The sequence below is a fragment of the Jaculus jaculus genome, chromosome 6, assembly GCF_020740685.1.
Source record: "Jaculus jaculus isolate mJacJac1 chromosome 6, mJacJac1.mat.Y.cur, whole genome shotgun sequence".
Lineage (NCBI taxonomy): Eukaryota > Metazoa > Chordata > Mammalia > Rodentia > Dipodidae > Jaculus > Jaculus jaculus.
In genome coordinates, this window is record NC_059107.1 from 161,605,863 (window position 1) to 161,624,065 (window position 18,203).

Sequence of the window (18,203 nt, forward strand, 5' to 3'; positions counted from 1 at the left end):
CACTGCTGGCCCCGCGACTCAGGACCGGGCTCGAGTCTGAGGTTTCTCCTCCCACCTCAGGCCGGGCTTGGGCAGAGGATGTCGGGGGCTTGAGGACCGCCGGGCGTCCCGGCCCCAGAGCCGATCCCGGTGGCCCGGTGATCCTGGATCGCCCTCTGCTGGACGCATTGCCCGCAGCTTGAGCAGTGCGCGGAGCGGGAGACCCGGGGGTCCGAGCTGCAGGCCGGCACGGTGGGCGGGTCCGCGTCCCGCCGCGGGCCTGTCGCGGTCCCGGTGCGCGCGCGCCGACTGCCGGGGACAGCGATGCTCCCGGCCCGCGCCGGCTGGAAACGGGGCCTCCGCGGGCGGGGCGGGGCCTACCGGTGGGCGGGGCCTGCGCGAGGGGCGGGGCCTGCGCGGGGCGGGGCCTCAGCGGCTCCTCCCCCCGCCACCCGGCGGCTCTGCGCGGTGGTGGCGGCGGCGGCGGCGGCGGCGGCTCGGGGACCGAGGTGAGCGGCGGCTGCGGGGTTCCCCCTCCCCCGAAGCCCGGCGGGAGGAAGAGTGCGGGTCTGGGGGGCGACACGCGCATCCCGTGGAAGGCGAGTCCCCGGGCGGCGCCTGCGGGTGGCGTGCGTGTGTGTGTGCGCGCGCGCGTGTGTGTCACGCCGTTCCGGGCCCTGGTGGGGTAGGGGTCGATGCGATCGGCTGGGCAGGGGCGACCCCCGGAGGGGATTTAGCCACCTCCCCACCACCAGCCTCCTGGGACCTTCCCAGCTTGTCTCTCCCAGGTCCCCGCCCCGCCCCGCCCCGCCTCCCTCTCGGATCTCGGAGTTTCTCTGTCTCTGTGGGTGGGTCTCCCTGCGGTCCGTAAAGCCCCCGGACCTGCAGCCTTGACATCCGTTGGTCCTCCCCAAGCCGCTTCCTCTCTACCGCAGCCTCTCCTCCTTTTCCATTGGCCCCCCCCTTCATAGAGCAAACAAAGATGGTCGAGGGAGGGAGACCCTGGTTTCAGATCCCAGCCTGGCTCAGACTGTGGCTCCCAGCCCCCTGGCCTCTGGCCTGGGCCTCCAGCCACCTCCTGGCAAGGGAGCTGGCCTTACACAGAGGATGGAGGAGGGAGCAGGCCCAAGGGTTGGAGCACTTAGTGGACTGTCTCCCTCTGTCCCCTGACAGGTGGGGATATCAGATCTGCTGGCCAGGGTCTGAGCTTCTGGACAAATGCCTGATTGCTACAGGCATTCCCATGAGCAGGCCTGACGCTTTCTTAGACGTTCCTCGCTGGAGTCAAGGCGAGGGAGAAGCACTGGCCCTGGGGAAGACCCCTAGTCTGCAGGCCACAGAACATGGATTTGGCCATGCCCCTGGGCCTCTTGCTCCCAAGGGCCTCTACTTCCCTGTTGTCTGGGTGAGAGTGGCAAGGTGGGCGCTGAGGACTGGGGAGCATGGCATCACTGTGGAGTGGCTAGAGATGAGCTTGGTGAGAATAGGGTTGTGCCTGCATCTCTGTCCAGAATCCCAAAAGCCAGAAGGGCGGGCATCTCCTTGCCAGGGGCCAGCCCAGAGAATTTCTCCCGAAGTAAGCTAGGAGTTGTCCAAGTTAGGTCCCCAGGCACCCTCTATCTTCAATAAAGATTTGATAAAATGCAGATCGCCAGGCGCATCCTGCACCTGCTACTGGGGGGGGGGGGGTCCCAGGAATCTGCATTTGCTTTGCAGTCTTCCACCTCTATCCTAGTGTGCATTCAAGTGTGACTTCCCCGGGGGCAAGGATCTCTACCTTTTGAGCTGGCAGGCAGTGGGCAGTCCCCAGGACAGGGCCTTGCCAGGCTCTGTTGTGTCTCTGAGCAGCCACTTTCCTCTGTGAGCACAAGTCCCCCATGAGTCAGAGCATATGACCTCCCAAGGGGTCATGCTGCCAATTCTGGAGTTCCCAGGCCTTTGTGGAACTGTGAGGTAGGGGCTGCTGCGGTGCTGGGTCTGTCTGAGTCAGCCCCAGGCCGGGCAGCTGGGTGGCCTTGGACAAGTCACTGTGTTTCTCTGGTCCTCAGTGCCCTCATCTGAAAACTACGGGTCAGTTGTTGTTCCCACATTGGCACAGCTGGGGGTAGGGGGTTCCAAGAGTGCAGAGCCTGGCGCGCTGCGAGGGCACGGGATGTGGCTGGAGAGTCACAAGATGGGCGCGCTGTGTGTGAGAGGCGACTGCTAATAGCTGGAGATGGGAGGGTTTCCTCCCAGCAGAGAGACTGTTTGTGTAGACGCTGGTTGGAAAATGGCTTTTGTTTCTAATGGATGGCTTGAGAGGCCCAGACTGGCTGGGCAAAACTGCCTGGGGAGGCAGAGCGGGGCAGCGCCGTGTGATGTCAGCTTCTACGAGCAAAGCAGGCCTGAGGGAGGACAACAGTGCCACCCAGACAACTCCTAACTCAGCTGGCCCCACCCGGCGCCCCATGTTCTGTGGCCGCGTGTTGTCCCAGAGCATTTGGAGGAGCGCAGAGCTCTCATGAGACCCCACGGAGAGACAGGGAAAGCCTTGATTCAGAGAAACTTCCCCAGGCCTGCAGTGGCCTGTGGGGAAGGAGTCAACCCTGGAGACAGAGCCCTTCCACAGGGAGCCAAGGACATGTGTCCTGGGATACAGACCTGGAGGATCAGGCAGTGGGGACAGTGGTGCCCCACGTTAAATGGCAGAGCTGGGCACCCTGTCCTTGGAGCCCAAGATGGCTGCAGGGCACTGGGTGGGAACAGCCACTTTCAATTCAGAGGCAGGAAATGGGCAGCAGAAGGTTGGGGCGTTAGGAAGACAGAGCCATGGGAACAAGGCCGTGACTTTCTGGTGATAGCAGAATGCTCTTTTTGTCTTTTAGCCACGTTCCTTATTTGTGTCTTCAAATTGGGTCTTATCCGGACTTTTCTTCTTAAGAGACAGAGACTCGCTCCGTTGCCTAGGCAGTGATTCGGCCTCAGCCCTCGAGTGCTGGACTACAAGTGTATGCCACTGTACTGGGCAGGAATGGGGGCCTGGCAGCCATAAGAGCTTGTTTCTTGGGGACCTTGGAAACCCTAAACCTCAGAGCCCAGATAGTGCTGGGGCTGCCCTCATGCCTCAGTTTCCATCCTTAAACCAAGAGAGAGACGGAACAAGTAGGAGGGGAGGCACCTGCCACAGTAGCTGGCCCCTTTGAGCCAAGGTTCTTTCCCTTGCAGAGCCAGGGTTGGAATGAATATAAATAAATAAATATATATATTTATATGTATGTGTATATATATATATATATATTTATATATGTATATATATATGTATGTATGTATGTGTGTGTGTGTGTGCATATATATATATGCCTTTGGGGACTGAGGCAGGGCACTTGGGGCTGGCTGCCTTGGTTGGGCCTGCCCACCCTTGCCAGCTGTGTGGCCTGGGCAAGCTCCCCGGCCTTTGGCTGCCTCCTGTTTTGTCTACAAAATGGAGAGGATTGCCGCCACTGCTTTAGGGTCATCGTGAGGATTAAAATTTTGTTTTAAATATTTTATTTTTGTTGATTTGAGAGAGAGAGAAAGAGATGGGTCTCCTCCAGCCTCTGCAAACAAACTCCAGATGCATGTGCTACCTTGTGCGTCTGGTTTATGTGGGTCCTAGAGACTGGAACCTGGGTCCTTTGGCTTTGCAGGTAAACACTTTGACCACTAAGCCATCTCTCCAGCCCAAGAATTTTTTTTTTTTATTGTGAGTCAAGTTCTCATGAAGCCCAGGCTAGCCTCAAACTCACTATGTAGCTGTAAATGGCCTTGAACATCTGATCCTCCTGCCTCCACCCTCCAGTGCGGAAAGTACAGGTGGGCACCACCATGCCCCGTGTCAGGCGGTACTGGGGGTTGGCCCAGGGCTGTGTGCATCTACACCCCCAGCCCATGGTGAGAATTAAAGGACGTTGTGTGATGGGGCACTGGGATAGCCCCAGACAAGGGCATCTCAGTTGGTGAGGCAGGGTGAGAACATGCTGTGGATGCGGCATCTTGGAATAGCATTGTGACGGTGAGAGCCTCTTCCATGACAGTGGTCTTGCAGAGCTGTGAACTCTCGGAAGGTCATCCTGGCCCCAAGCTGCGGCATCACCACGAATACTGACAACAGTGTTGTGGCGTTTGGGAGGACTCGGGTGAAGGCTGAGGAGGAGACAGATATGCCCGTTTGGTGCAGAGCACAGGGACCCACAGAGGCAGCCCATGCCATCTGTACCTGCCCCACAGGATGGGACAGAGGTGGGTTTGCTACTGTGCCTTGACGATCTCAGAGCTCGGGCACGTGGGGGGGTGGGGTCGGGGAAAGGTCCCTTTTGCCGCCTTTGTGCAGCAGCCGTGCACACCTCTCAGTAGACCTTCTACTTGGTTTTGATGTGAAGCTTGGTGAAGGAAGGAAGAAAGGGAGGGAGGGAGGGAGGGAGGGGTGTCATAGGTCCCGTGCACCAGCTCCATGCCAGGCTCCATGGAGGCTTGCCCAGGCTCCATCTACCCTCTGAACAGTCCAGGTGGTAACCAGAGTTGTGCCCAATGAGCAGGCAGGCAATTGAGGCCTAGGGATCCACTAGAGAAGGGGCCAAAACTCAGACCTGAGTTTCTCTGGCACACGTGTGCCAGCCAGCCACGCACTGTTTGAATGTAAAGACATGCCTCCAAGAATCTTCACCATCAAGAGCCATCATCTGGGCTCCTTAGACCCCTGTGTAAGTTATCATCTTCTGGAAGATTCTCAAAATTTGCTTGCTGGACTGGTTAGAGGTCATCATTAAATTGCAAAGGCAGTTTGTCTAGCAAAACGGATCAACCTGCTGTGGTGCCCAAAAGAGAAACCAGGCCAGAGACATGGGCAGGAGACAATGCCCAGCCTGGAGGATAGTCCCTCTTGGTTCTAGAAGATCCACGTTCTGGTCCCGGTTCCTCCATGGACACCCCTTTGAATTTGAGGGGTTACTCTCCACACCTTGGCTTTCTCATCAATAAAATGAGAATTTTGCTTTCTACCTGTTTGGCTCCTGGGTGGGGAAGGTAGGGCCATGTAGTGTCGATACTCAAACGCCACCACTGGGGTTGAAGAAGCCTGGAGAAGTCAGGTCACAGGCACACCCATCTGACCCCATTTCGTTCTCTGCGGGCCCTGTGAGGTCATTGCACTCTTGTGGCCCCTTGTCCAGATGAAGAAGGTGGGGCAGGGATCAGTGTCTTGTCCAAAGGCACTCAGACAATAAGATCCTGGGGTCTGGCTTAGGCGGACCAGAAGCCATCCATCCTGGCCACTGCTTGGTAGACAGACACATCTCCCCTGCTTGATTACTCAGAGCTGGGGAGCTCGCTGCCGTGGGGTGTGATTGGTAGTGCAGGACTCGGGTAGGTAGAGTTGTTGTCCCTTGTACACAGACTCAGTGTGGACCTGGAAAAGACCAGGGTGGGAGGGGCCAGGAGCCTGCTGCGAGGAGGGAAGGCCCCACTCACATCGCTGAGAGTTGCGTCCATCTTGTCCAAAGCTCCTAATCCCATGCCAGCAGCTGGGTGTGGCCACGCAGGCCTGTCAACCCAATCCTGCAGAGGGGAGAGAGACCAGGGAATTGCCTGGGCCTGGGCAAAAAAACAGCAAGCTCCTGTATTGCTAAGAGACTGGCAGCAGATGGGCTGGAGAGCGATCAGAACTCCACGTTTGACTCCTGCCATTGAAGGGCCGTACTCCCTGCGGCGGGCAAGGGCATGGGGCCCCAGAAGGGCATACAGTTGTGCATACACCACACACACATCACACTACACACACCACACTAAGCGCACACGCACGCACGCAAGCATGCAGAAGAAAGAAAAAGACGGCGAGCAGATAGTGAATGTTTGATAAACCCGCATGTGCACCAGCCTGTGTCAGTGCTGAAGCTGCCAGGGCCAGACTATAAAACCCAAAGAGACCGAAGCCTCGCCGGCGACCACACCTCCGAGCAGCATTGGTTTTGTTGAGTCAGACTGCCCCAGGCTTGGTTGGAGCTCTCTGTTGATCCTCCTGCCTCAGCCCTCTCAGTGCTAGGGTTATACACATCAGCCCCACACCCAGCTGCTTTCCTCTTGTTCTTGATGGTCCCGGGCCCACCGGACCTGATTCCGCATATCCAGTCTCCCAGCTAGAATGACTTCCAGGTGGGTGAGGTGCCACCATCACCTTACCTCTTTTTTTTTTCTTGAGGTAAGGTCTCACTCCAGCCCAGGCTGACCTGGAATTCACTATGGAGTCTCAGGGTGGCCCGGAACTCTCGGCGATCCTCCTACCTCTGCCTCCCGAGTGCTGGGATTAAAGGCGTGCGCTGCCACACCCAGCTCATCTTACATCTTGATGTCTCCATGAGTGAAGATCATGAGTTTCATTGTAGAGCCAGGTTCTGAGAGGGTGATGGGTGTGCCCCAGGGTCACAGAGCAGGAGGGCTTCCTGGAGGTGGTGGCACTGGGGTCAGCAGGATAAAGGGGCAGAGTCCAGCTGGCTTTCTAGGTGGAGTAAAAAAGGGTGGATTTGTGTAAGGGGCGCAGCCGAGTCTAGAACCCAGCAGGGCAGGGAAAAGTTTTGGGGGGGGCTACAGGGTTGTGTGTTAAGCTGAGCCAAGCTGCCTTGAGGTCACCTTGGGACAGGTATGAGAGGAGCTATCAATCTGCTGACCTGGCCCTGCACCAGCCCCCACACTCCTCCCCTCGCAGTCATCTCCTGCCTGGGCAGGAAGGGGTGTGCTGTGGACTCCGAGGCTACACGCACCTGGCCAGGGCCTGCTGTGAGCACCCGATAAAATATTTATCAGGAACCGGGCAGCTGGGCTTCCCTGCACGGGGCGCCGTAGGCAGCTCCCCCAGGCTGGCTGCATGCATCCTCTTGAGTTGCGCTGAGTCACAGCCTGGGGAAGCCCCCTGCCCTGCTTGCTGGGTCTCTGCCCTGTGGCCGCATGGATGGCTTTTAATATGTAAGCCATTGGCCCCCAAGGCCAGGGTGCCCTGCGTGGTGAGGGCTGAGTGGCCTTTAGCCCCTCCTGATGGTGCAGGCCTTGGCCAAGGTCACCGGCAGACAGGCCTTGGTTCCTCCTGCCCTCCTGCTTCTGAGTGCTCTGGGCTCCCGGCAAGGTAGGTCCTGTGTCCGTGTAGAGTGGGTGTGAGGGGTGAGGCTTCACGGAAGCTGCTGGCCATCGGGGCAGGCCCCCCAGTGGGGACTTGGCGCTTGTCTGCTGATGGAAACCCCTGTCCCCGAGAAGCCCGACTCGGAGCGCAGAGCCGGGGCCAGCCTGTCTGTCCACCCTGATGTGACACACCCCTGGGACTTCACGTTTGTGCTTTTGGTTTTCCAAGTCGCAGCGACAACAAAAACAGCGGCAGATGGCACCTTCCTTCTGCTGCGTGGAGAGTGAGAGCGCCCGGGCTGTTGAGTCTTCTGTTCACCCATTCATAAAACAATCTAGATTGTGCCATGGGGGGGGGGGGCAGTGCAAAGGAGAAGGGCATCGGGCCCCCAGGCCTGGGGGGGGGGGCTGTGCTGTGTGGCTTCGGCAGGCTGCTCCCTTTCGCTGAGCCTCATTCTTAGATCTCTGACTGGGGGTGAGCCGCCTTTCTGATCTCCCTCGTGTGTTCACCTCACTGAGGCTGGATGGGCCAAGATGGGCCTTTGGAAGGCCTCCCGCCTGGAGAAAAGCTCTGGCAGAGCCTGGAGTTGGCTTGCCAGGCAGCGGCCTGGAATCCTGGAGGATGGGCGGGTTGGGGCCAACAGAAGTGTTTCTGAGGTGCTTGAGTTCCCAAGCCTTGTTCTGGTCCCTGCGGCTTCTGCCATAGTGGCTGAGGGTGGGAGAGGGAGATGGCCACATGAGCCACTGGTGAGGACCCTGTGGGTGGCCAGGCCTTGCCAAGCCCCAGTTCTGGCTGGGCCATCTCGTCCTTGGCTGCCGGCTGTACCCTAAAGCCTTGTTCTGCCTGCCCAGCCTGGCCCTCCCTCCCCAGCCTCCGCTACTGCTCTGCTGGCTCTTCTGGTCCCCTTCCTGCCCCTCCCCCTGCTGGTTTCTCAAGCCCCAGCAGCAAGCTGCCTTCCAAGAAGCCTTCCTGACTACCCAGCAGGGACCAGGTACCTTCCAACCTGCCTGGGGTCCTGCCCTGGCTTTGAGAGACACTTGCTCTACCTTTCTGTACCTGGGCTGTAGTGTCCAGTGGGTGAAGGCAGAGGAGAGGGTGTCAGGCACCCAGGGGAGGATGAGACCCTGTCTGGCCAGGTCCCTGCAGATGGTCTCACTTGACTGACCTTCAAGGGCAGGAGGCTGATGGGAGCGAAGGACCTCTGGGCTCTCATCCAGCGGGCACGCTTGGAACAGGGCAGGTTGAGCTGGGCTGGTCCCTCGGTGGCTGACACACATGCACAGCCAGGCGTGAGTAAGAGTGACAGAAGATGCCCCAGTAGGCCCAGCAGCTTTCTCTAGTGGATCCTTTCTCTTCTATCTTCTGCATTTTTAGAATTTAATAGAGTTCCTTCAGTGACTTCGGATATGTGTTGAAAGTCTTGAGCTAAACCCTGAGGACGATGGCCATAGGAACACTCAGCCAGATGGCAGAGGCTAGGCAAACACAGCCTGATGGAGGATGCCAACCAGACAGTCTGATGGGGGAGGCCAGCCAGAAAGTGTGATGGGGAAGGCTGGCCAGACAATATGATGAGGGTGGCTAAACCAGTCAGTCTGATGGGAGAGACCAACCAGACAGTCTGATGGGGGAGACTGACTAATGCAGTTTAACAGGATACCTGGCCTTTCAGAGGTAGCCCTGTGGGTAGCTCCATCCACAAAGACCTCCTGTTCCTTTCCTGGACCCACCTGAGGAATGCGTCTGGTACTTCCAGGTTCTATTAGATGCCAGCTGCTCACCTGAGGGTCAGCAGGTTCTTGGGAACTCTGTGCTTGCCAGACACAGGCAGAGGAGATGTGGGAGCCCTCCATCCCTTCTACTTGGAGCGGCTAGTGGACTGGGCACATAGCTGGGGAGGTGTGAACCCCCATTTGGCTTGTCTGTCTCAGTGATAGGGCATCACTGTGTGGAAGAGCCTAGCCCTGGAACCCCAAGATTCCTGTGCTGCACAGCCAGCTAGATGTGGGACCCATGGAAGGGTGAAGACATGATCAGACTACCCTGCTCAGAGATGCCTGTGGTCATAGCAGGAGATCGGCCAGGAGGTGGCAGCCCAGTGCAGGGAGGGCAGTGTGAAAGGGACACTGTGGCCAGTGAGGGATGGGCCAGGGGTGAAGCCCAGAAAGCAGCACAGAGCAGACCTGTCACTTACTGTGGCTGCCAAGCAGCTTTGACCTGCCTCACTGCTGGCTAAGGTCCCTTTGAGGCCAACATGGGGCACTGATGACCAAAATCAAAATCTTTCCCACTGAAAGTGCAAGTGGAGCCAGGCAAGGTTTCCCATCACCTCGCTGGATCAGGAGGGCAGATTTCTCCTGGGCCTGCCATTCACTAGGAGCAGGCCCTGCTCCCCATTTCATACCACGTCTGCCTGCTCAGCGGCCCATCCCATGACGGCCAGTTTGGTTTTTGCCCCATGGTCTCTGCACTTCCTGTCCACCCCAGGGGCTGCTGCTCTTTCACTAAACACCCGGATTTCAGCGGGCATCAGTGCCCTGCTATTTAACCCTCTTGTTAGTCTGAGCACACTAGTGGAGGTTACTGCAAACGAACTCCAGATGCGTGCGCCCCCTTGTGCATCTGGCTAACGTGGGTCCTGGGGAATTCGAGCCTTGAACCAGGATCCTTAGGCTTCACAGGCAAGCGCTTAACTGCTAAGCCATCTCTCCAGCAATAACATCTTTTAAAAAATATTTTCACCCTTTTATTTGCAAGCAGAGAGATAAAGAAGAGAGAGAGAGAGAGGCATGCCATGGCCTCCAGCCACTGCAAATGAACTCCAGATGCACCTTGTGCACCTGGCTTTATGTGGGTACTAGGGAATCTCACCTGGGTTGTTAGGTGTTCCAGGCAAGTGCCTTAACCACCGAACCCTCTCCAGCCTTGTTATAGTCTTAATGCTGTGAGCATCTTGGTGCTGATATTAATCCTGTCTCTCTTGGTGATGGCAGTCGTACACATCCTGATGTTATTATAGTTTTTTGAGACAGGGTCACATGTAGCCCAGACTGGCCTCGGTCTCACTATGAAGCCAAGGATGACCTTGAACTCCTGATTCTCCAACCTCCACCTTCTCCGTGTTGGAATTACAGGTGTGTGCCACCACACCCGCCTGGCTTTCAGTGTCTTACTAATGACAGTTTTATCATACTGGCCTGGTGATGTGCCTTGCTTTCTTAAACTCATTTGTATGCTTAGGAGATGGTATGATTTTCTCCTTGTCACTTCTGGGACCTCACTGACAGTTTTCAGGCTCTCTGGTCCTGTGAATTGTTCATCCCTTATCTTCCTAAGGCCAGCACCACGCATCTAGGAGAGAGAGCCCTGCCCATGGCCACTTCTAACACACACTCTGTTTGGAGCCGACCCTCCAAACCGCAGGTTGCCTTTGGAGCGCTGGGAAGCCTGGATTCCTGTTCGTGGGCTTGGTGATTCATCCCTGTCTGTAGCAGTTCCTCCTGGAGTGTCTGACATGCTTGGGGTCCCTCCTTTGTCCCCTTGGATGGGGAGTAATATTGCATGGTCTGCCATTGGTGCCCTGGACAGAGCTTTTCAGACACTCAGGAGAGCGTCTGCAACAGGACATTTTACCCCAAGTGTGGGGTCAAGACGTCTAAACCACCTCCATGTGGGACTGAATGCCCCGCAGGCTAGATGGCACACTCTGGGTGAGCACATGGAGGTCGGCTGTGGCTTGGGCAGAAGCACGGTGAGGGCTGGGGACAGGAGCTTTGTCCCCGGAGGAGCAAGAGGAGGTGCTCTGGCCAGGGTGGTTGGGTGGAGCAGGGAAAGAGCACATGCCTCGGTGGGGATGAGGGAGAGGAAGCAGGGATGCCAGAGGGCTAGGCTAGCAGGAGAAGGAAGCCCCCTGGTGAATGAAAGGGTTCAGAAAAGAGGCAGCCCAGGCATGAAGTAGCCACTGGGTGTTTACCTCCCTCCACAGAAGCCAGAGTCCCAGTAGCACCCAGTCCAAGATCTAATCACTGCAGAGGGAGGGAGGAGGGGAGGGGAGGAAGGCTGAGCCGGTTCATGGGACACAGGGCTGCTGCCGGCTGGGGAGGCCCAAGGGGAGCCTGACAGCTGGGCAGGTTAGAGTCTGAGGCCACAGGGAGGAGTGGGCAGGTTAGCTGTGACAACAGTGAAGGAGGATGAAGGTTTGAAGATTGTAATCTGCCTTCCTTTGTGATTCTACAATCAGTAACACCTCATTCCATAAAATGGAAGAAAGTTCTGATGAGTCGAGGACAAGACTCACCCGTTCTAGCCCAGGATGGATCCTTTACCCCTCAGAATGGGGGGATTGTTGAGGAGGCCCCACCCCCACTGGGCAGCAAGGGGGTCCCTTTCCCAGGCTGAGCAGGTGGGACTGGAGAAAGGCCACAGCTCGGCTTCTTCATGGCTGGGGTAGAGAAGCCACAGGTAGGGTTAGAGATGCTAGGTGTGATGATCACACTCGTAATTTCAGCACTCAAGAGGATGAGGCAGGAGGATTGCTGAGAGTATAGAGCCAGCCAGTTTGGGCTACATATCCGTACAGAGTTCAGGCCAGCCTGGTCTATAATGTGAGACTGTGTCTCAAAAAGTACACACGGTGAAGTAGGCCTGGGTGATCCTTGTCTCGACTTGTCTCGGCTCCATTTCTGTCGGGTGGTCTGAGGTGCAGTTGTTTTCTCACACCTGGTTCCTCTAAACTGGATCATTCCTGTTCCAGGGAGCAGCCTGTCACCAGATTGTGACTCTCTTGTGGGGCATGGCCTGTCCCAAGGCTCTGAGGTTCACCATTGCTTGGGGCTAGTTTCATAAACATGTTTACCTATCAGACCTGCTGTTGCTGGACTCCAAGGCGACTGTAAATTTAAGACAAATGACTGGAGGCGCTGGGGCACCTTTTGTGGATCTGGAATAGGCCGTGGTAAAAGCCGACAGTAAAGTGCCTCAGTTACTCCTTATGCCTTGAGCCACGATGGGGTGGGGTGGCTTGGGACGGTCACGCCTATGTGCGGGGGGTAAGGAGGTGACCCAGAGCAAAGAGATAGACACAAAAGGAAGGAAGAAATGTTGGGTTTTCATCTCGCTTTTACTTGCTTTGTGAGCCCAAGTGAGGATAAATAAGTAAATACATTTAAAAAAACTGGCCAATGGGGGCAGGAGAGATGGCTTAGCAATGAAGGCACTTGCCTGTGAAGCCTAAGGACCCATATTTGACTCCCCAAATCCCACATTAGCCAGACACACAAGGTGGTGCATGCGTCTAGAGTTCAATAGCAGTGGCTGGAGACCCTGGTGCGCCAATTCTCTTCCCTCCCCCCCCCCATGATAAAAGAAATAGCCAATGGGAAGGGTAGCATGGAGCAGAGGGGGATTCTGGGCCAGGCTAGTGTCAACCACTGTTTTCCCTGGCGCACAGGGCCTGGTCTAGTCTGAAGACCTGTGCAGGTAGGCAGGGACTCACCTGGGTAGCCCAAGGATCCCAGCAGGTGGCAGAAAGGCCAGGTCACAACCCTGCGGAGGTGTCTTGAGCCCACAGGCTACTGGCCCAGGGTAGGCTGTGAAGGATAGCAGGGTGTCAGGGTCCCAGAACCCCAGCCCCGCCTGCCCAGGCTTCAGTGACAAAGGCCCAGCTGTCCCTAGGAGGATTCTAATCTCACTACCTGCGGTTGACAAATGGGACAGGACAGGGACCCCAGGGCCAATCCTGACCCTGCTTCTCACTCACTGGTGACCCTGCAGTGACCTCAGCATTTGGAACCGCAGCATCTGCCTCAGTGGCCTGGGCTGGCATGGCAGGTGCCAAGTAAGAGGCACTGTTTTCCCAGGCCTTGATGTCCAAGGCCCTGGGGGCCCTTCGTCCTCTTCCACCCTCCAGGCTGCCTGTGGCCATTCTCCTTCATGGGTGGGATGGAAGGAACCAAGCTTGGCCGGTGGGGTTTGTCTCCGTCTTTCTCCACAGTGTGTCAGCCCAGGGACACTTAATCTCTTCTTCCTCAGATAATGGCTTCTTAGTTGCTGAAGTTGAGTGTTGCTAGGGACACCCCCGCCCCTCAATGAGGGCCTGGTGGCATCCGGACAACCTGGTGGCCACCCTAGCTGGCTCTTTGAGCTTCATTTGGGTAGCCAAGGGTTGGTTCTGCTGGCTTCCTGCCCTCCAGGTTGGACCTAGCTTCCTGATGGCAAGCAGCCCTTGCTGCCCGGAAGGGTTAAGGGGAAGGTGGGGCACGAAGAGTAGAAAAGAACTCTCCAGACTGATCCCCGTCACGCCTGCGCACAGGTGTCTGAGCGCTGCCTGGGTGGCGGTAGCAGGAGCTGATTCGGTCTTTCCAAGGATTCTTCTAAGAAAAGGCTGCTGTCAAGGAAGCGCCATGCTAAGAGAACAGAGGGGGAGTGACGCTGGCGCCCTGCCTGGCCCTCCGCCTGTCTGCTGCCCCGCCTCGGTCCCCACGTAGGAGTGGAGGCGCAGGCCCGCCCTGGCTCGGCGTGAATCCATGGTCAAGGAGTCACGTGAAAAGGCCACGATGGCAGGCAGAGGCGCCGGCCCACTTCCCACGTCTTCTGTTGCTGGTGGAGAAAGAAGGGCTAGGGCATGAGGGGTCTGCAGCCAGCTGAGCTTTGATGCCCACAGCTCAGCCAGGACTTGGGCATGGGGGGCCCCTTTTAAGGACAGCAGTGTTATGTCCTAGGGCGCCCTAACAAAAGACCCTGGGCTGGAGGCCTGTAGCAGGAACTTGTTCTGCCAAGTTCCGGAAGCCTGAGAGTGAGGCGCTGGCAAAGCTGGGCTCTGCGTGCCTCCGCCGGTGTCTGGCCGCCTCGCGGTCCTTGACGTCTCTTGGCACAGAGCTGTGGCTCTCCAGTGTCTGTCTCCTTGGTCACATGGCCTTCCCCTGTGGGTGTCTGTGTCCCTGTATCTTTCTTACAAGGACATCAGTTACCTTACTCCAGTATGACCTTGTTTCAACCTGATGGCGTCAGGAAGTACCTATATCCCAATCAGGTTACACTCTTGGACACAGAGATAGAACCTCGTGTGTGTGTGTGTGTGTGTGTGTGTGTGTGTGTGTGTGTCCCAGGCTGCCCTGAACTCATGGCAGTCCTCTGCCTCAGCCTCCTGCGTGCTGGGATTACTAGTGAGCGGTCTGAATTCACCGGACTTAGCTGGCAGGCAGCCTGTTCTTTTGGATCCAAACTGGGTGCATGACAATGGATGGGCTGGTGGAACAGGAGGCTGCAAGGAATGAGATTATGGGGTGGCACAGGTGTGGGGCTGGCCCCGTTCTCCCTAAGCAGAGTTCTGCCAGTATCACCTGTGTTGTGATATTGGTTAAAGAAAGTAACGGTAGTATCCTGCAGGGCTGTTCTGGGCTGGGTCCTCAAAGGGGTGGGAGAGAGCTGAGCGCAGCCCACTTAGGTTTGGATCACAGCAGGCTGTGTCTCGCCGGGTGACCTTGGATAAGTCACTTAGCCCCAGCTGGCTCAGCAGTCAACAGTGTAGCAGCAGGTGCCACCTTGTGATCATTTAGAAGTTAAGGGGCTGCTCATGGCCAAGTGCTCCGCCGGCGCTGTGGGCACTGATTTTATCCCTCTATCCTCAGGATGAGGAAACTGAGGCCCAGGGAGGTGAGGGCCAGCCAGGAAGGTTCTCAGCAAGGCAAGTCAAGGCTTCCACTCTGCAGGGCCACGATCCAGCTCCAGTTCAACCTCTTTATTCCCGGGCACTTAATGACAGATCAGAATCAGGGTTCTAAAATGCTCACCTTAAAGAACCTTCAGAAGCTCTCTTCAGAAGTTCAAGCTCTCCTTCACAAGTGGGAAACTGAGGCTTGGAGGGACAGTCTCCTGGGCCACATTGATGAGATTAAGGTGTTGGAGATGAGCGATCTTTGCTATTCAGAACCCCTCAGATACCCGGAGTTGGGAGGGAAACAGTATTAAACATGGAGGATTGGGACCAGGCTGTGGAGGCTCAGAGAGGACAACAGGGAGCTGACAAGAGTCCTCTCCATTCACAGAACACCAGGACATGGCACACGCTGCTTCCCATGTGCCCAGCAGGTTCCTGCCCCGTTCTTAGATGCCAGGCAGCCATCTGGCTTCGGGATACAGGGAAAGGGGCCTCCCCACAATCCCAGCCTCACTTCACCCTGTGTTGACGTGAGCTAACTGAACATCAAACACCCTGGCTCAGGGTCCCTTCTCACTGTCGCAGTGCTGGTGGCTAACACCACTGGTGGGACCCTGTGAGCTCATGATTGTTGTGGCCCACCATGCCCCTGCTTGACCAGTTGTGACTTCGTCCCTGCCCACTCAGAGAAGGGATGAGTCTTACCCAAGGGGCATGAGATGGAGGGGCAGAGCCACAGCGCACCCCTCGCCACCTGCTGGCCCCACTCTGGGTGCCGGAACCTCACACACCCACTCTTAGTTCTGGCTGCTGGAAGGACGGCGCCAGCTTGGCTCAGAGGCAGCACTGAGCTTCGCCACCAGAGGGCAGAAGTGCCCCTCCGGAGCAGGGCGTTGCCTGTGGGGAGAACCCAGTGCTGGTGTGTTTGCTGAGGTCAGTGACCACGCAGAGGGGGGCTGTCCGTTTGCTGCTCATCTGGACGGGCTCCAGCTTCAGCCTTGCACTTGCCAACTCTGACTTTGGGAGGTACCTCAGCCTCCCCGAGCCTCGGTTTCTCTGCCTGTGAGATGTGAGCCCTCATCCAGGGTACTCTGCAGCCTTCCAAGGACCACATACGGCAGTGTATTGAAGTGCCACCTCTGTACCTTTCTATCCTCCCCATCCCGGGCAGGGACCCACCTCCACTGGCTCCTTCAGGGTAAGCCTTCCGCCCCTTTGATGGACACGGGAAAGGAACAGCTAGTACCACACTGGGAGCCCATGCCAGCGGACTAGATGTCAGGGGTCCGAGTTTGGGAGCACTGTGCCCAGATGAACCCCCTGGGCCAGCCCTTTAGTACTGTTCTTCCACGGGGATCAGAGGAATCCAAGCCACCATCCCCTGCCTGTGAGGAGCACGTGGTCCCTAAGCATTTCAGGTTCTCTCTCCCTTACCCCTTAAATTCACTCGTGGAGGAAGTACCCCAACCTTTGACCATGCCCATCTTCCAAACAGGTACATTGAGGCCCTAGAGGTCAGCTGGCCAGATGACAGGGCCATGAGGATCCCAGTGCTGACTGCCTATCCAGGGGCTCACTCCCATCAGAAGGACAAGCCCTGGGGCTCTTGGGGTCTCCCTTAGTGGCCAGAGTCCTACACCAGTTCCCTGTACCCTACTGGCCAGGTGGGGGTTGAAATGAAGTTTGGGTTCTTAGGGAGTGTATAGATAAGCCTCCGTGTCTGTCTCTTATGTCCTTAGCCAAGAGTCTCAGAGCCACGCAGCCCGGGCCAGCTCCTCCAGTACAAGCCCTCGATCTCCTGGCCCCTCCCAAGCCTTCACCCACGCGTGGAGGGTCCAGGGAGCACCTGGGGGCTTTGCATCTGCTTGAAAGAGCTGTCCTGGGACCCTGACCCCACGGGTGTGGCACTGATACCTCCAGAGAAGCCATATGCGGAGTCTGTCTCATCCTCTTTCCCGTCCGAGCTGGTTGCGTGCAGTTCAGGGCTGGAAGGTTCTCTCTCTCTGACACTGCTGGCCATAGGAACGCGTTTAGGGCCCAGGCTTGGCCCGCGACCCTCCGCTTGTGTCTGCTCTGAGGTTTGTGATGGTCTTGCCTCCTCCCAGCTTCTGCCTTGGATTTCCAGGCCTGGGGAGCTGCACCCCCGCTCTGCCTGCGCCCAGCCCCAGCATAGGGCGGCACCTTCACCCCCGCGTCTCCCCTGTATTCCTGGTACTGGCTGTGGGTGTTGACTGCAAATCGGTGCTGGGGCTGGGGTGTCGGGGGGGGGGACAGCTCACTCCTTCATACACTAGGGATTATTTCTTCTCTTCCTCCTCCTTTTCCTCTTCTTTTGGAAACAGGGACTTACACTGTAGCCTAGAGAGCCTGGATCTCACTATATAATAGCCCAAGGTGGCCTCAAACTCAAGACAATTCTCCTGCCTCCACCTGTGTAGTGCTGGATTATGAATGCACTTCATACTTTCGCCCTGGAGCTACCTGCTCTCCCACTTCCCGCCTCTGGCTGCACCCCAGCCTCCTTCCCACAGAGGGCGCAGCAGCCCTGCCTCGGCCATGGGCCTCTCATCTTCCTCCTGTAGCATCCCGAGCAGCTCCCTCCTGCCAGACAGGCCCTGCCCAAGGCCGCCCCAGATCTTGCCCTGCCTGCGTGCATGCCTGAACCAAGGACTTCACTGGACTCTCTCCCCTCTGTGCAATGTGGCCTCCCCCTGTGTGGTGTGAGATGAGGGTGGATCCAGCCATTCAGCCAGATATATATTGAGCACCTACTGTGTGCTAGGCTTGGGGAATGGAACCGTGATCCAATTACAGTCCCTCCTCTCCTGGCTTATGGTGGATGATGGAAAAATCATCACATGACAGGGTGGCTACCCTTGAGCCTAACCACGGGAGTTAGAGAAGGGGAGGATGACCTTCAGAAAGGACATTGTGGGGAATTGGGGGCCTGCAGTTCTGAAGGTACCACGAGGATTGGAGGCCCTGGACTTGCTCCTCAGGGCAGTGGGAGCTTGGTGGCGAGGGCTCATGTGTTGGGCCATCTCCAGCCACCACCAGGGAGACAACAGGAGAGACTTTTTGTTTGTTGTTTTTTTTTTGTTTGGGGTTTTTTTTGGGGGGGGGTTGAGGTAGGGTCTCACTGTAGCCCGGCTGACCTGGAATTCACTATGGAGTCTCAGGGTGGCCTCGAACTCACGGCAGTCCTCCTACCTCTGCCTCCCAAGTGCTGGGATTAAAGGCGTGCGCCACCATGCCTGGCAGTTGTTTTGTTTTTTTTTAAGGTAGGGTCTCCTTCCAGCCCAGGCTGACCTGGAATTCCCTCTGTTGTCTCAGGGTGGCCTTGAACTCACAGTGACCCTCCTACCTCTGCCTCCCGAGTGCTGAGATTAAACGTGTGCATTACCACTCTGGGCTGGGCGGGAGGAACTTTTGAGGCAGCTGATG

General features: G+C 57.1%; 1 protein-coding gene across 4 annotated transcripts in view; it reads left to right on the forward strand.

Annotated features, from left to right (window-relative positions):
• The first annotated feature begins 472 nt into the window (after nucleotides 1-472).
• Prr5 (proline rich 5) overlaps nucleotides 473-18,203 on the forward strand; it is a 49,446-nt gene continuing 31,715 nt past the window's right edge. The window contains exon 1 of one of the 4 annotated variants that reach the window (XM_045151533.1): nucleotides 473-488. The gene's annotated coding sequence lies outside the window, so the exon portion shown is untranslated. Of the gene's footprint in view, nucleotides 489-7,003; nucleotides 7,109-18,203 lie in introns of those variants that run through there. The other 3 variants (XM_045151531.1, XM_045151535.1, XM_045151536.1) reach the window with 3 other exon arrangements.